Source organism: Heptranchias perlo, chromosome 14 (genome assembly GCF_035084215.1).
Source record: "Heptranchias perlo isolate sHepPer1 chromosome 14, sHepPer1.hap1, whole genome shotgun sequence".
Lineage (NCBI taxonomy): Eukaryota > Metazoa > Chordata > Chondrichthyes > Hexanchiformes > Hexanchidae > Heptranchias > Heptranchias perlo.
In genome coordinates, this window is record NC_090338.1 from 48,604,607 (window position 1) to 48,623,297 (window position 18,691).

The 18,691-nt window shown below is 41.5% G+C and overlaps 1 long non-coding RNA gene across 1 annotated transcript; it reads right to left on the reverse strand.

The window, feature by feature from the left end:
• Positions 1-4,882: 4,882 nt before the first annotated feature.
• LOC137332512 (uncharacterized) lies at positions 4,883-8,441 on the reverse strand. Its single transcript, XR_010965682.1, has 3 exons — positions 8,377-8,441; positions 6,446-6,532; positions 4,883-4,976 (listed from the first exon to the last, which is right to left on the reverse strand). It is a non-coding gene; the product is annotated as an uncharacterized lncRNA (long non-coding RNA).
• Positions 8,442-18,691: the final 10,250 nt, after the last annotated feature.

Sequence of the window (18,691 nt, forward strand, 5' to 3'; positions counted from 1 at the left end):
AAAATTTGACACTGAGCCACACAAAGAGGTATTAGGACAGGTGACCAAAAGTTCGGTCGAAGAGGTAGGTTTTAAGGAGCGACTTAAAGGAGGAGAGAGAGGTAGAGAGGTAAATTACCTTCATCTAAAGTTAGCAAATTACAATTCCTTCTTCAATAAGAATCTTTGGAGGGCGAGCATAAATCGGAAACGATGCCCGTTGTCCTCACCCAGTACTGTTTTCTGGCCGCAGATGCAATGCTTCCGCCCTAACTGCTGTCGCTAAAGTCGATTATAAATTATTTATGCAGACATTGGAAATATGATTTAAGGAAACCAATCTTGGAGCAATAAATCACACTGCTGCCGGGCCCCCAAGTCCTGAGTTTCAGCGGTGAGAAAACATCTTAATGCAGGAAATTCGCGATCATTGATTTGAATGGCATAGCTATGACAATGTGGTTTTCACTGTTTCTGCGAGGGTATCGGCGGACTGGTGCAAATGTCCCAGGAAATTATGGCATGGTACAAGTAATGCCATAAGCCACATGCACCATATTTTCCTGGGACTTATGTGCAGTCAACTGGGCTCTACAACATAGATGTGCCATTACAATGCGCAAGTCTCCACGACATTCTGGGCCAATATACACAGGTCAATCTAAAATGTGCCATACTTATGATAGATTTTGCTTTAATTTAACATTTGCCAGGGAAGCACATTTTGAAAATGCACCACTGCCATACAGAAGAGTGCAGGAATTTTATACTGTACTCTATTTCTAACAGTTTGCCATAATCATTGAGCCTGAGCAAGAAAGTTATTCTTTAACAGACTCCATCAGCTGATAATTTAAGTAACAGCGGGTGATAGATTTTCTGCACCAGGAATAGAAAGTCACAAAATTGTGAACTCAGGACAATCCATCCTCTGTGATTAGTGGTATCTACATTAGAAACCTGGCTGCATTAAACAAACATCATTTGATTTGTGAGGAAATAGTTATTTTTTAAAATCCCAAATTATACTTTCCTAACTATTTAAATTGAGGGAAGGAAATCAAAGTCAAGCCAAATCTGAAGTCCCACTGATTGAGGGATAATAAATGGTAGAATATGTTTATTCAGCATCTTTAGTCTCAAGTTCCATCAGGCTAATATCTTTAAAGTATTTTCATAATTCAGATCATGCCACCAGTAACTCTATTCAGCATAATCTCCATTACCAACATGGCTGACCGATTGCTTCAACTAAATCGAGGGACTGCAGTGTGCCTAGCCTCATATTATCTTTGTGGTATTCCTCATCTTGCACATAGCAATCAAATATGTTCCTAAAATGAGAAAAATGTTGATGCTTATTGACATTAACAGCTTTCAAAACTTACATTTCATACATTATATAAATGTTTGATACAGTTTAGAATATTAGAAGAAAGAGGAAATTAAAAGTGTTATTTTCTCCCACTGAGTCATTAGGACAAATGTTTTATCAAAGGGCCTATTGAGATCATTTAAAATGGAATTGGATATATATTTGAAAAGGAAGAATATAGCATTAGGATTAAAGGAAATAGCTCCAGTTGAACAGCTACTACCAGCAGGGAAGCAATGGACTCAATGGCCTCCTTCTATGCTGTAATTTTTCTGACGATGAATTTGATCTCATTTACAGTTGCACAGGTTGCAATCTGCAATATTTAGCATATTATAAACTGTAATGAAGCTGAAATTAATGTCAGATGAATGACCCTCCTACCATACATCGTATAACTTTGGTTTAAAGTTGTAGTTTAAACTCCCAGTGCTAGAACAGGCTTATGAGCCAGTCATCTATCTCTCTTCTCAATTGGAAAATGGTATGGAAGAAAACAATGTGAAAATGTGAGAAAAGTATAAACAGTGAAAATAATTCTTAAGGAGTGTAATTTGACATGTTTTGAGAGATTGATACATAAGTTGAAGATTTTTTTCAATGTCTGTGCATTTCTGAAAGTGGATGGGAAAACATGATCACATTCAATTTCCAATTCTAGGACAGTTAGGATATAAATGTGATGAACTTACATTTTTAAGTTTGTTATTTTGCATTTCCATTATCTCCTTTTTAGTTTTTTTCTTCCCTTTTTGAGGTATTTCACACTATTCCTCAGTTTAGAGATTCAGCTCGCAACCTGCTCACAAACCAATACTAATGTTGCATTGGTCACAAGAGAAGCTTGTGTAGACTCCACTTCCAATCTTTCCTTCACTTTTTTTTATATCAAGTACCAAGCTTCAACTCAGCATCTCTCCTCAACTGCCCAGACAATATCACATCTCATAATTTCAGTGAACAGCAAATTAGTACACCTACGTGCTGTGTCAGTCACTTTATTGAGTACAGGGAATTTTGCTAGAAATACCCTGTACACCAGTCAACACCCTCCATCCTTCATGTCATGGAGGTGAATTTCATTGTTACAAGTGTGACTGTGGACATAGTCAGCAACACCAGCCCAGTATCCCAAGTACAACACTATGTTCATTGGTATGATGACACAATTCATCTATACATTTCAGACAGATTATTCTGCATTTCTTAGGTAGTAAAATAGTAATGTTTTGGGTAGGAGAAGACCATTGTTCCATTTATTCCACAGCTATCAGAGAGAAGACCTTCTCCCGATTCTGGGCTGGATTCAAATCTAGGTCCTATGATGATAAGACTATGTTCTGTTTTTCTTTGCCAAATTTCTCCACTCTTCTCCCAAAGGAGTTGATTCCTTGCTGGGCTATGGTTCCACTGATGCCGGACACCCTCCAATACCTGCTCATGTGACCATTATTCACGTGAGCCATGATAGTGAATGTTGGATGGCTATTCAATTTCGGGGGACAGCATAATCTTGGCCAATTCTGTCCTCACTTGACATCCACACACACCCAGCAGGGGTCACTGGATAATGGTCAGGAACCGTTTCTCCCCCCTCTCTAACCCAGAGCCTCTTTAGTTATTTGTAGTACCCCTACTGCCCTGCCCAAGATCAACTACATCAGCAGACATGGCATTGAATCTGGGAGTGTTCGGACATATAATGGGAAGCCTTGCAAATGGACAGGAAGTCCTCAAGATATTTTATGAATCCACACAGTAATAGGTGGTTGGCATAAAGATTAAATACTGTCAGGCCTCTCTTCCAGAAGCAGAATGAGAATTTTAACATACTAAATGCCTTTCAATATCTTATGCATCTTTCTTTCTAAATCATTACAATTTCTTTACACAAACTCCCTTAATTATTATCCAGCCTTCTGAAAATGACCAAAATTTCTACACTAAAAGGCATTTTATAAAGTTTAGTGAGAATGTGTACTTGAGAACAATTTTCTAATTGTAATTTAGAATATTTAGAGTTGGAACCCAATAGATCGGGAGAGGTGCAACCTGAAATGATATCTCTATTTATTTTAGCAGCTCAACAGGTCAGACAGTCTGCTAGTTTAACAATGGTATATAAATGTGGTAGAATGTGCACACATTTGGTCTCCCCACACCAACATTTTTAATTGTACCAATACCAAGTAGAGTCAAAGACCTTTCCCAGAGGGAGTGAGAGCAAATGGTTGGTGACAAGTTAGCTTGCACAACTTTCTCGCATGACTTAGAATTTGATCGCCAGCTATACTACTCGATTTGTCTGTATGTTTTTTCACAAAACAGTATTTTCTTTCTTGTCCTTTAAGGCACAGGAAAGAGATGACTAGTACAGACCTGCTTATAGGGAGAAAACAAATGAGCAAGTTATAGAAGCCTGTGTAGGTAGGAGGCCTGCATTCCACCAAGTACTATCTTTCTTATTGTGACAGATTTAGTGTTTGTTGCATCATTCGACAATGTAAACACTCTCATTTTGTCTGAATAGATTAAATTTACTTCACAAGATTTCCTCATTTTGATGTTTGTAGTGAAACCAAACACAATAATAAAGAAGATGTTTATGATTTTGCTACAAATAACAGGGAGGAAAACATTCCCATATGTTTAATTTTATTCGAAAACCGAGTTTCAGTTAGAAAAGTAGTATTTCAAATACATAATGTGTACTAATATTCTCATGGAACAGCAGGCTCTAATTAATGGTTACTGTACTGCACGTAGTGAGCTGGGAGTTGAGGCTGGGCAAGGATACAGATATTTATCTGTACATGTACACTAGCTGCACAATTATTTTAAACATGTACCAAAAATCAAAAAGTGAGATGTTTCATTGTTGGATAGCCTGAGTGAAGTGCTCATTAGTGTCATAATGGTCTTGTCTAGGATGACAGATAGCTGATGTCCAGCATGCATACCTGCAGCATATATTGTCAAATTTAAAATCTTACTCGTTCAATCACAAAATCGGAGAATGGAGGTGTGGACAGGGAGGGAGAATGTAATGGGAACAGAAGTAGGCCATTCAGCCCCTCAAGCCTGTTCCGCCATTCAATTGAGATAATGGCTGATCTGTATTTTAAATCCATCTACCTGCCTTGGTTCCGTAACCCTTAATACCCTTGCCTAACAAAAATCTATCAATTTCAGTTTTGAAATTTTCAATTGACCTAGCCTCAACAGCTTTTTGGGGGAGAGAGTTCCAGATTTCCACTACCCTTTGTGTGAAGAAGTACTTTCTGACATCACCCCTGAACTGCCTAGTTCTAATTTTAAGGTTATGGCCCCCTTGTTTGGGATGCTCTCACCTGAAGAAATAGTTTCTCTCTATCCACCCTATCAAATCTTTTAATCATCTTAAATACCTCAATTAGATCACCCCTTAGCTTCTTTATTCAAGGGAATAATGCATCTGGACAATGCAGACTGCTCATCTATGGCGAGGAAACTAATCCTTTCTTTTGTGAATCTCCCCATACAAACAGAGGTAATATCCCTTATGAGTTGCTTTATACTTACCTTTTTTCTATTCTGTAAATCTTTCACCATTGTGGTGTACATTTAATCCATTCATCTTTACCTATAAGCAAAGAATGTCTGCAATTAAACTTTTCCCTAGACAAAATTAGAAAGTTTAAACCATACTGAATAATGCACCACTTTGCCCAGTTTATAAGGCTGCTTCATTTTGGTCCCTGTAGAGCCTAATGGGGAATAGTTCAGGAGACATTAACTACACAGAGTGTGGGAAGACCAGGCAACTAGATGCTAAGCTGGTCATGTGCATCGGATTGCTCATGTGGTGCTCTTTAGCATCGTAACTCAAGTATTCTGATGCACTGAAGCTGCTCCTTTTGTTTAGCAAGCAAACATAGGAGCTAGCTGTTCTGAGGGCAGATTGAGACCCACACAAAAAAAACATTTTACTGATGCTGCTGGTAAAAAAGATTCTTCAATTAAAAAACAGTCTCACATTAAATAAGGTTCAAGAAGAAAAGGAAGCATACTGTGCTTCTCTTTTGAATCTTTTTCAAAGTTCTGTGAAAGGGAAGGAAAAGATGCAGGAGGTTTCTTCTTCTACCCATCCCTGCCATTCACTTTATCTGGCCCTCTTGACCCTGCACACAAACTCACTTTTTGGCTGAAAGGCCTATTGTTTTGGTTTATTGGATCTCTTGTGGAAAAATGTTTGAATGTTCTCCTAGAGGTCGTGCCTGAATCAGTACTAACAGTACATATAATTGGTTCCCCAGTTTTTTCCTCCCTATCCTGGCACTTGCATTCAACGCAGCCATGCTGATTGAGTGACCTGAATGTAAACTAATTTTACCTAATGTTTCCAGTATCTGGAATTCCCAACTTCAGAGCAATATAGGAATCACAATCCTGAAAGAATATAGCTTGTACCCTGGAATATAAGTGTACTCAGATACTTGATTAGTAGTCAGAAGATTTTTCTTTCATGGTGCAACCCTCAAGAGTGAGCCTGGGAGAATCTTTTTTTGGACATTGTTGCTGTAATGATTGTCTTTCACCAGACAAGGTGCTTGCCTTGAGCTGCTGAGCTTGGAACAAACTTCACACCTTTGAAAGTCATGCAATAATAGAAACACTGTAACAGCAGGTATTATGAGTTTCCATCACAGGGAAGGATCAGTAGCATTCACTCACTACATATCTTGAATTCTGAACCTGAACCATGTTGGCCTTGACCAAAGTTACCAATGTCACCCAAATGTTCCTGTACATCACCAAGGTTCAAGAAAATTGTAAATGATGTGAGTATGAACACACTATCAATGCTGGAGTCTGTTAATGACAGGAAAATACAACAGAGGATGTGAACAAAGCTAGATTTACAGCTGGGTGCGAAGAGGCCTTTGACATGGGTAAAGATTTTAAACCTTCCAGGTGGCTCAGTGGGTAAATGCACTAGCTAGTGTGGAACAGCCACACAGACCAAATGGTCATGGAGTTAATTCCCCAGTGTGTGCTGGGTGACTTAATCTCAGCTGGGGTGGTAGTAAAAGCACAACAATTAGACATCACCTCAGCATCCCAGGAGAGGGAGAGGATAAAAAAAAATCCAGTCACGATCCTTCCCCTTCCTCCTGGAGTCTCATCATTCATCAGCACCTTCAGGAGAGAAGAGAAAATTTTAAAAGCAAAACCTCCATTGGGTGCTCTTTCCTTTAATAGATATTGAAATTAGTGTGTGGGCATTGAATAAAAAAAACATTAATAATCCAAACAATTTACTCTTCAATGAGAGACATTACCAAAAAAGATGTATTGAAATACTTTTTGGTAAAATTTGAGTCATGTACAGCAAACCAAACAGGCCTGGTCATGGGTGAGGAGGGGGACTGATGAATATGAATATTTATTAATCCCTTAGAGCTTGCTGAACTTTCTCATTATTTTAAAGTTTCCAACATTGTATGTGACCATTGTGACTGTACAAACTTGTTCCTCCAAGATGCAAGATGAATACATCAACTTTGAAAGAAAGCTTTTCTTACATATGCCTATTGAAAGCTGGAAGTTTAGTTTAGAAGGTTGGGGAAGATGTAATCAAGGTCTTTAAAATTATAGAGATTTCATAGGACAGATACAGAAAAACTATTTCCTCTGGTGGGGGAATCCAGAACAAGGGGGCATATTCTTAAAATTAGAGCTAGCTCATTTAGGAATGAAATCAGGAACCACTTTTTCACACAAAGGGTAAAGGAAATCTGGAAATCACTCCCCCAAAAGGATGTGGATGCAGGGTCCATTGAAATTTTCAAAATTTTGTTAGGTAAGAGTATCAAGAGATATGGAGCAAAGGTGGGTAAATGGGGTTGAGGTATAGATGAGCTCTGATCAAATTGAATGGTGGAACAGGCTCGAGGGGCTGAGTGGCCAACTTCTGTTCCTATTAAATGTAGGCCTTTAATGAATGCATTTTTCTGTTGTTAGTTCACCATCACCCCCCCCTCTCCCCAAAAGCTAATTGCAGTGAAGAAAGCAAATGGACAGCCTGGTTTGGACCTCCAATCAATGCTATTCTGAGCTAGCTACTTGAATGTCACAGGTATGACTTTCACTATGATTTGCGCTCCTTTCCTTCCTGTGGGAAGGTGCCTGGCTGAGTCAGAGAATTTAGTACAGCACAGGAAGAAGATCTGTGTTCCACAATTCCATGACAACATTAACACTCCATTTTATTCATTTAGCCTAGAAAACTACTGTTGACAATATTAATTGGTCAATTCTTGATATATTCACAACATTCCTCTGTCCACTATTTAAAACATTGGTCAGAGGAAGGCCATATTAAGTGATTGTGTGCAATCTGCAATCATTTCTATAGTTTTACAAAACAAAAGGTTAGGCCGTGAAATTGCTCCACTCCATGATTTTATAACAAAATCATGATCATTGCAGAAATAACTAACAATGAATAGTATTATTCATATGAAGATACCAGCAGTAGCTCATGAACATCATTTGTTTAAAAATTAGTGGATCGTCGCACCCATTTCCAGAGGTTGGATTTCAAAAGCCTCCAGCAGCTGGCATGCATCAGTGTAGACCCAGCAAAGGTTTTTGTGGTGTCTGCATTAAGTGGATCAATCTATACACTTGACTGATTTTTGTTCCCTGTTAATAATTGTATCAACATTCCACTTCCACTGTTCTTCAAATGAATCATTAATAAAATAAATGCTGGCCAATGGTGCTGAGAGTTAAAGCTGCTATTCTCGGACCCTATCCAAATCAAGTAGTTGATGGAAAATAAGCCAAAGGTAACTAATTGAGAGAAAGATGACTTCCCAATAGAGAGAAACATTCAGTGAGAGTAGAAGCAAGAATAATGGAAATAAGAAAAATGAAAACATGGCCTGTGAAAAGTTCAAAGAAAGGCAGGAACACAAATTCAGTGTGAAATCTTCATTCTTGCAGAGAATATAAACGTAATACATGCCAACACAAACCTATTTTCAGAGATTTCAGTGCGCTGAGAACAGCTGAGAGGAGCGGATCAGAGCAGAGGGAGCTGCGACGGAGTTCGAAGTGACGTCAGGAATCAGAAAGGGACGCGACACAGGGGAGGCACCTGATTGGTGAGTAGGTTCAGGTGAGTATTTCTACTTATCTACAGTAACTAAAGTAAAAAGAAAGGTAAGGTCTGCAGGTCTTATAGCAAGTAGCGTTTTTTTAGTGAATCAAGGTCCCTAGTGTAGTTAACATTCTCTAAATTAAGAATAATTTAAAGGAGTAAACTCCTTAAAGGGAATGGTAAGTAGTTTTTCTTTCTTTTTTTTTCTCTTGACATTGTAGTTGTTGTTAAGCTAACTGAAGGGTAAAGTCATGGCAGGAGATCCCAGAGCTGTGTCATGTTCCTCTTGTGGGATGTGGGAATTCAGGGATCCTTCCTGTGTCCCTGATTCCTTCACCCGCGGGAAGTGTGTCCAGCTGCAGCTACTGTTTGACCGCTTGACGGCTCTGGAGCTGCGGATGGACTCACTTTGGAGCATCCGCGATGCTGAGAAAGTCGTGAATAGCACGTTCAGTGAGTTGGTCACACCACAGATAAAAATTACTGAGGGAGATAGTGAATGGGTGACCAACAGACAGAGGAAGAGTAGGAAGGCAGTGCAGGGGTCCCCTGCAGTCATCTCCCTCCAAAACAGGTATACCGTTTTGGATACTGTTGGGGGAGATGGCTCACCAGGGGAAGGTGGCAGTGGCCAGGTTCATGGCACCGTGGTTGGCTCTGCTGCACAGGAGGGCAGGAAAAAGAATGGCAGAGCTATAGTGATAGGGGACTCGATTGTAAGGGGAATAGACAGGCGTTTCTGCGGACGCAACCGAGACTCCAGGATGGTATGTTGCCTCCCTGGTGCAAGGGTCAGGGATGTCTCGGAGCGGCTGCAGGACATTCTGGAGGGGGAGGGTGAACAGCCAGTTGTCGTGGTGCATATAGGTACCAACGATATAGGTAAAAAACGGGATGAGGTCCTACAAGCTGAATTTAGGGAGTTAGGAGTTAAACTAAAGAGTAGGACCTCAAAGGTAGTAATCTCAGGATTGCTACCAGTGCCACGGGCTAGTCAGAGTAGGAATGACAGGATAGCTAGGATGAATACGTGGCTTGAGAGATGGTGCAAGAGGGAGGGATTCAAATTCCTGGGCCATTGGAACCGGTTCTGGGGGAGGTGGGACCAGTACAAATTGGACGGTCTGTATCTGGGCAGGACTGGAACCAATGTCCGAGGGGGAGTATTTGCTAGTGCTTTTGGGGAGGGTTTAAACTAATGTGGCAGGGGGATGGGAACCGATGCAGGAAGTCAGTGGGAAGTAAAGTGGTGACAGAAACAAAAGGCAGTAAGGGAGAGTGTACAAAACATGACCGGACAGATGGTCTGAGAAAGCAGGGCAAAGACCAAGGAAAGTCTAGATTAAACTGCATTTATTTCAATGCAAGAAGTCTGATGGGCAAGGCAGATGAACTCAGGGCATGGATGGGTACATGGGACTGGGATGTTATAGCTATGACTGAAACATGGCTAAGGGAGGGGCAGGACTGGCAGCTCAAAGTTCCAGGGTACAGATGCTATAGGAAAGATAGAGCAGGAGGTAAGAGAGGAGGGGGAGTTGCGTTCTTGATTAGGGAGAACATCACGGCAGTAGTGAGAGGGGATATATCCGAGGGTTCGCCCACTGAGTCTATATGGGTAGAACTGAAAAATAAGAAGGGAGAGATCACTTTGATAGGATTGTACTACAGACCCCCAAATAGTCAACGGGAAATTGAGGAGCAAATATGTAAGGAGATTACAGACAGCTGCAAGAAAAATAGGGTGGTAATTGTAGGGGACTTTAACTTTCCCAGCATTGACTGGGACAGCCATAGCATTAGGGGCTTGGATGGAGAGAAATTTGTTGAGTGTATTCAGGAGGAATTTCTCATTCAGTATGTGGATGGCCTGACTAGAGAGGGGGCAAAACTTGACCTCCTCTTGGGAAATAAGGAAGGGCAGGTGACAGAAGTGTTAGTGAGGGATCACTTTGGGACCAGTGATCATAATTCCATTAGTTTTAAGATAGCTATGGAGAATGATAGGTCTGGCCCAAAAGTTAAAATTCTAAATTGGGGAAAGGCCAATTTTGATGGTATTAGACAGGAACTTTCAGAAGTTGATTGGGAGAGTCTGTTGGCAGGCAAAGGGACATCTGGTAAGTGGGAGGCTTTCAAAAGTGTGTTAACCAGGGTTCAGGGTAAGCACATTCCTTATAAAGTGAAGGGCAAGGCTGGTAGAAGTAGGGAACCTTGGATGACTCGGGAGATTGAGGCACTAGTCAAAAAGGAGGAGGCATATGACATGCATAGGCAGCTGGGATCAAGTGGATCCCTCGAAGAGTATAGAGATTGCCGGAGTAGAGTTAAGAGAGAAATCAGGAGGGCAAAAAGGGGACATGAGATTGCTTTGGCAGATAAGGCAAAGGAGAATCCAAAGAGCTTCTACAAATACATAAAGGGCAAAAGAGTAACTAGGGAGAGAGTAGGGCCTCTTAAGGATCAACAAGGTCATCTATGTGCGGAACCACAAGAGATGGGTGAGATCCTGAATGAATATTTCACATCGGTATTTACGGTTGAGAAAGGCATGGATGTTAGGGAACTTGGGGAAATAAATAGTGATGTCTTGAGGAGTGTACATATTACAGAGAGGGAGGTGCTGGAAGTCTTAACGCGCATCAAGGTAGATAAATCTCCGGGACCTGATGAAATGTATCCCAGGACGTTATGGGAGGTTAGGGAGGAAATTGCGGGTCCCCTAGCAGAGATATTTGAATCATCGACAGCTACAGGTGAGGTGCCTGAAGATTGGAGGGTAGCAAATGTTGTGCCTTTGTTTAAGAAGGGCGGCAGGGAAAAGCCTGGGAACTACAGATCGGTGAGCCTGACACCTGTAGTGGGTAAGTTGTTGGAGGGTATTCTGAGGGACAGGATCTACAGGCATTTGGAGAGGCAGGGACTGATCAGGAACAGTCAGCATGGTTTTGTGAGAGGAAAATCACGTCTCACGAATTTGATTGAGTTTTTTGAAGGGGTAACCAAGAAGATAGATGAGGGCTGTGCAGTAGACGTGGTCTACATGGACTTCAGCAAAGCCTTTGACAAGGTACCGCATGGTAGGTTGTTACATAAGGTTAAATCTCACGGGATCCAAGGTGAGGTAGCCAATTGGATACAAAATTGGCTTGACGACAGAAGACAGAGGGTGGTTGTAGAGGGTTGTTTTTCAAACTGGAGGCCTGTGTCCAGCGGTGTGCCTCAGGGATCGGTGCTGGGTCCGCTGTTATTTGTTATTTATATTAATGATTTGGATGAGAATTTAGGAGGCATGGTTAGTAATTTTGCAGATGACACCAAGATTGGTGGCATTGTGGACAGTGAAGGTTATCTAGGATTGCAACGGGATCTTGATAAATTGGGCCAGTGGGCCGATGAATGGCAGATGGAGTTTAATTTAGATAAATGTGAGGTGATGCATTTTGGTAGATCGAATCGGGCCAGGACCTACTCCGTTAATGGTAGGGCGTTGGGGAGAGTTATAGAACAAAGAGATCTAGGAGTACAGGTTCATAGCTCCTTGAAAGTGGAGTCACAGGTGGATAGGGTGGTGAAGAAGGCATTCAGCATGCTTGGTTTCATTGGTCAGAACATTGAATACAGGAGTTGGGATGTCTTGTTGAAGTTGTACAAGACATTAGTAAGGCCACACTTGGAATACTGTGTACAGTTCTGGTCACCCTATTGCGGAAAAGATTTACTAGGATGCTACCGGGACTTGATGGTTTGACTTATAGGGAGAGGTTAGATAGACTGGGACTTTTTTCCCTGGAGAATAGGAGGTTAAGGGGTGATCTTATAGAAGTCTATAAAATAATGAGGGGCATAGATAAGGTAGATCGTCAAAATCTTTTCCCAAAGGTAGGGGAGTCTATAACGAGGGGGCATAGATTTAAGGTGAGAGGGGAGAGATACAAAAGGGTCCAGAGGGGCAATTTTTTCACTCAAAGGGTGGTGAGTGTCTGGAACGAGCTGCCAGAGGCAGTACTAGAGGCGGGTGCAATTTTGTCTTTTAAAAAGCATTTGGACAGTTACATGGGTAAGATGGGTATAGAGGGATATGGGCCAAGTGCAGGCAATTGGGACTAGCTTAGTGGTATAAACTGGGCGACATGGACATGTTGGGCCGAAGGGCCTGTTTCCATGTTGTAACTTCTATGATTCTATGATTCTATTTCATATGGGATTTATTGGCACAAAATGTATTTACATTCTGATTTGGTCTGCTTATGTTTTCTCCTCAACACTGCCCTGTGGCTCAGCCTTTACTCTACATGCAATCTTTGCCTTTGATTAAATAAATGTGGCTCCATGTATGATTTTCCTCTTTTTGTCTGGAGTAATTAACACCAGCTGCCTGTAAAAGAAACCAGAGTTGCCTCAGGTTATGTTGTTAATAAAATAATGAGGCAAGAAGAGTGTGACATGTAAGATAGAGGGTGTCCTCAAACCAGATGAAGCTCACCGGGGCCTTTTTTTGTGGTCATTGAACTTTTCTGCTCAAAGTTAGGAATCTCAGGGTTGGAGAAAAGATTTTGGTACACGGTGCCAGCATCACATGCTCCAAACTCAGGTAAAGGGCATTCAAATACAGAGAAAAGTATCATGCCACCCTTGATCTTTCCTCCCACTTGACCATTGCTCAGCCTATCTTCTCCCCTGCCAGCATCCTAGGTTCCGAGTCCCTTTTCAGTAAATTTACAGCTTTGTTCCTCACCATGCCTATTGTGACACCATCACTGGCTCACCCAGAACAGCATTCCCAACAGTCTCATCCTGCACTTCTGCAACCTTTCTGCCCAGCCCATTCCTCAGGGTTAACATTTCTAATGTGATCCCCATACCGCTAACCTCCCTCCGACTCTGCTTGTAGATCAAGCAGCACTCTGCTAGATATTGCCCTTCAGCCTTCACTCCCTCACAAATGAGGTCCCTGCTTTCAATGAGGTCATTGTGGATGAACCCTTTGACACTCTGGTACTAACAGAAACCTAGCTTACCGGCAGCAATTCCTTCCCCCTCCCTGAAAGCTCCCCATCTGGGTACAAATTTCATAATGTTCCCTGCCCCAAGCACCATAGTGGTGGTGTAACTCATTACCATTTCCCAACTTGGCCATTATACCTACTGCTCTGGTACCTTCTCTTCCTTTGAGTATCTCACATTCTTCCATCCCTCCCCCTTTTCATTGAAATCCTTCACATATACTGCCCTCAAGCCCCATGCTGACTCCCTCATCGAGTTCTCTTTTCTCCGCCCTTAGCCTCTGCACTGTGCAACTCATCTTCGGTGACATCAGTCCACCTTTAAACTCCCCTAGCCCTCTCTCCTCCAACTGCTCTGCCCTCCTAATTTCATTCAATCCAAATAAATTCCCTACCCACTCCCTCAATCTTGTACTTTCTCAGAGTCTCCCTGCTCCCAAAGTCTCAATCACAAACAGGGCCATCTCCAACCACTTTTATCTTCCTTTCTACTCACATAACCCCTACCTTTCCCCAACCATCATCTGTCCATGGGAAAATAAACTTTTTTCCCCTTCCCATCGAGCTCCCTCACTTAATTTACTCTTAAACTCCCTCTCTTCTGATCTCCACCCATGACACCTCTGCTGCCATTGGCCAGCTAAATGCTCCCTTGCCTCTGCTTTAGATGCATTCTTTCCTATCAAATTACTTACCATCTCCCAGTCCCATTGTTTCCCCCCCGGTGCAGTCCCGATCGGTGTGTCCAAAAATCATCCCCCGTTTCTCCAATGTCCAGTTTTCCAATCTTCCATTCTCCACCCTCCATAAACTCCAACTTTTTTAAAACTCAGTTGCTCATATCCCACCTCACACTAAGTCCCACTTGTGCATCACTGCAGTCTGCATTAACCTACGTTGGCACCTGTCCTCAAACACATTAAATTTAGAAACCTCACCCTCAAATCCCTCCATGGTCTTACTCTAGCCTATCTCTGGAACCTCCTCCAGCTCGATATCTCCACCAACATCCTTTGGCCCTCTGATTCTGGCATTTCTTGCATCCCCACCCTCCTTTCCTGCACATTGGTGGCAAAGTCTTCAGCCACCTCAGCTCTACGTTCTGAAAGTCCCTTGCTAAACCTCTCCATTTCTCTCTCCACCTTTCAAAACCTACTCAAAGCCTATTTCTCAATTACACTTTATTTACCCCTCCTGATCTCTCTCCAGGGCTCAGTCTCCAGTCCTCTACCTGATGTCACTGTGAAGCTGCTTGGGACAATTTTTTCACATTAAGGACACTATTTAAATACAAGTTGTTGCTGTAAAGCTGTCTATATTTTGTGCCAACAATGTATCGTAAACCCAACCTCAGAAGAGTGAGCTCTGCATCACCAAGTCCAAGTTACTTTGTTTGACAATGCCCATTGTTGATCTTGCTTCAATATTTCGGCAACTCTCATTGCATGTTCTGAACTGGATCTGGAAAGTGAACTTATTATTAGTATTGCCTTTTCAGTAAAGAACAAAAGCTTCATTCTCTGTGACACTACCCAGCCCCAGTCACCTGCTATGGATTTTATGGGAATCATCCAATCTGTAACATTAATAGCAATGTCACAGCTGAATTGGCAAGTCAAGCAGATTGCCAATTTGCTCTCATGATCTGTGCAGCAAACTAAAACACAGTTCTATAATTTAAGCAGGATTTCCGAGGATCCTGGGACAATAGACTGCAATTGTGAAACACAAGTACCTTTAGTAAATGGAATCACTTTCTGTGGCAGAAAAGGCTTTACACTGAGTACGCAGACAGCTGGTTTGTAATTCCAAACACAACACATGTCTGTTTTTTGCCAGGAATTCTGACATGACTCCTTTGTGCTATCTTACTTCTTCCTCCACGGGAGCTATCTGACAGTTCATTCCACTAACTTGCATTCTACAGCAACCTTTATTTGACATTTGCTTCGCTCTGTGGCAAAAAATAGCAACTTTAAAGTGAACAGGGTTCTGATGTAAAATTTATAAAATAATTTGTTTAAATTTCAAATTGTGATCTTCAGACCCCTTGGCTGTCTCAATGACATCCAATACTTCATGAAAGACAATGGAAAGTGTATATAATCTGCATATAAGTAATTGAACAAATATCCTTTATGGCATATTAAATACTCTATACACAAACCTACAACATAAATTAATATGTTAACGTAACAATGTGTGTATGAAAAATATGACATTGTGAACCACCTTAGAACATGTTTTTTGCACATTTATGGCGTAGTGTAGATTGTGATTGCTCAGTCATAAAGCTGACTTTACCTCACACTGAACCTTCCCAGATGGTTATTTTTTTAATATTATGAGTTCATAGATAGAAGCATTCACTTTCTTATAGTATAGAAAGGATTGCAAAATAAGTGTATAAATTGCCCAAGAAGTCCAATGACTATCTGGGCACTTTTAAAATGTGGCTTTGCACTGGTTGGAGTTATACTGTAGTTCACACTCCTCTCCTGCTTTAGTGCACTCAGGAATCAGATTGTTCAGTTAGCTCCTGAATTACACTGCCAGTTATACTAACAATGTGCATCCAAAACTGCTTCACATTGATGTGAAAGTGGCAGTATAGCTGCACACTTACATCCAGTAGTTTTGTAAGTTCACTACCAAAACAACAAATTTTAAGCTTAGGTCTCCTTGGACCCCGATAACTGAGAAGATGGTTCTGCTTGGAATTACAGGCAGAACCATCTGCCTGGTTATTGACATGGATACCCTCCACTTCTGTTTGATGCATCATTTATAAATACCCAAAGAATGATTTTCAACTTCTTGTCTGATGAATGATATACCCAAGATTGGGTATAGTCTGCAGCATAACACAAAATGTGTTTCAACTATTGTTTCAGGGAAGATTTTGTCTTTAGCATAGAAATATGCTGGGGTATTTATTTTAAATTTGGTTAAGGTTTTGCAATTATCAAGATGAAGAATATTTTTTGCATGTGTTGTCAGCATCACGTATTCCCAGGACAGGAACACTTTAACCAGATGCAGAAACATTCTCAGTACCCTTTGCTGCCAATTCCAATTATTCTTATAACCTCTGATTTAGTGACCATTTGTCTCAGATTATGGACAGTTTTAAGCTATGGCCCAAATTCAGTTAATTTTGAATCTTTTCTCTTTACCAGCTGTTGGAGTCTTAATATGAAATAAACTTGGACAAGCTTAACCTCATTCCCAGCTCCTGTGAAGGAAAAACCCTTACAGATAAAGGAAAAATTAGACTTTCAGCTCATTAGTCTGGGCTGCAATAAAACCCAGAGGTGAAAGAGTGCAGAATGATGGTGGAATTTTTAAGCAATAATTAGGTGCTGTAATGGGAGTGAACTGTAAGTTCTTTCTGGGTGGATGAATCTTCCTCATTCCTTGTGTATTAACTCCCATCCTACTTGGTTCCCGTTATTTTGTATTCATGTATTACATTATGCAGCTGACAGAGCATATGAATATGTGTAAGAAGGGTGGGAAAACACCATAAGGTCCATCAAACCTGCTCTATCTAAACATAGTGTAACCACACATACTGTTGACCGAGTCCCAACCATATAATCTCCTCGGAGAGGTGAAAAAAAAGGGTGGGGGGGGGGTGGGGGAGGGAAACTGTCCACTTTAGGAAAAACTAAGGCAATCAAGCAAAGCTTCAAGAGACTACAATAGTCCATACTCCTGATAACCCAACTAACCAGAACCTGACCCTCTACAACCAGAAATGTCATCTTTACTCAGTAACTTATCAAGTTCCCTTTTAGAGAACTTTAGCAACTTCATACCCACCACATGTTCTGGTGGTCCATTTAAAGGGCGGCAACTTTTTGCAAAAATAAATACTTCCTGGCATCTAACCTAACTCTGTGCCTATATATTTTATATGCAGGCCCTCTAGTCCTACCATTCCTATCAGAAATAACCTATCCAAACTGCCTGGGTCAAATCTTAATTTTGAAAACCTCAACCATGTCCCCTACTAAGCCCTTGATCCTGTATCTAAATTCCCTATGGCATGCAATTCCAATGTATTACTTTAATACTTAGCATTAGTATAAAAACGTTTCAAAGAATTCCATACAGATCTTACATGACTCCCCCTAAACTATTTTGTTCTTCATAATTAACATTCATGATATTTTTATTACCATCAATTGTCATTTGTTTCCTAGTCCCTGAGAAACTAGTATGAGTTATATTAATCCCGGTCCCAATAGCTCTTTGAACATTCAGAGACAACTTACCATCTCCAGAAAATGTCCTTCAGTTGTCCACAAAGACTAAGTTTGCTTTTTTGCTAAATACTGATAGCCAAGTCATTAAAGTCCATGGTCCTGACAAGGAACAAACCAAAAACCACATCCCTAACTTCCTTATCTTTAAATTTATTGTTGAGCATTCTGTGATAATTGTCTCTTTGAAAAGATCAGACTTCCTGTCCATTATATCATTATTCTACACACATAAGCCTCGATTTTAACTGCTCGTAGCAGGCAGGGGGCAGGGTGGGAGGGAAACCCCTGCGATGAGTTGAACATGAGGCAGTTTAACTCCCAGGCCCCATTTGAATTAGGCAGAGCTGTCTCCCACCAAAAACCAGCATAGTTGGCATCAGAGCTAACGGGCAGAAGCAGGAATTCGGCCAGGAGCCCAACAACGCCAGGAACCTAAGGGAACGATCCGTGCCATATGGGTTACTGCGGGGAGGGGGGTCTGAAAGGAGCTTCCGATGGTGGGAGGAAGACGGAAGGCCGGGGCGAGGAGGCCCAAGGAATCCTTGCAAGGTCCGGGGGAGCATTCCTGCTCCTCCTGGACCACGAGGATTCCTCGCCAAAAGTTAAAAAAATTACTTATCTTGGTCTCTTCTGGCCACTCTGCTGCCTCCTGCCAGGTTTCGCTGACGAATTTGGTGGCGTGCCGGCCACTTGTTTCCACGAGTTAAAAATGGAGTTGCAGCACCAATGACATCACTGGGTTGTGACTTTAGTACATTAAATAGGCCTCCGCCTCTCTGGCAGACGGCACTCTGGTGCCTGAAACGTCCCTGGTTAAAATGTTATTGGGCAGGAACGTCTTGCGAACCCCGACTCCATTTTAACTGCCCGCACCATTCGCGCTGGAGCAAAATTGGCACGATAGTTACTAATC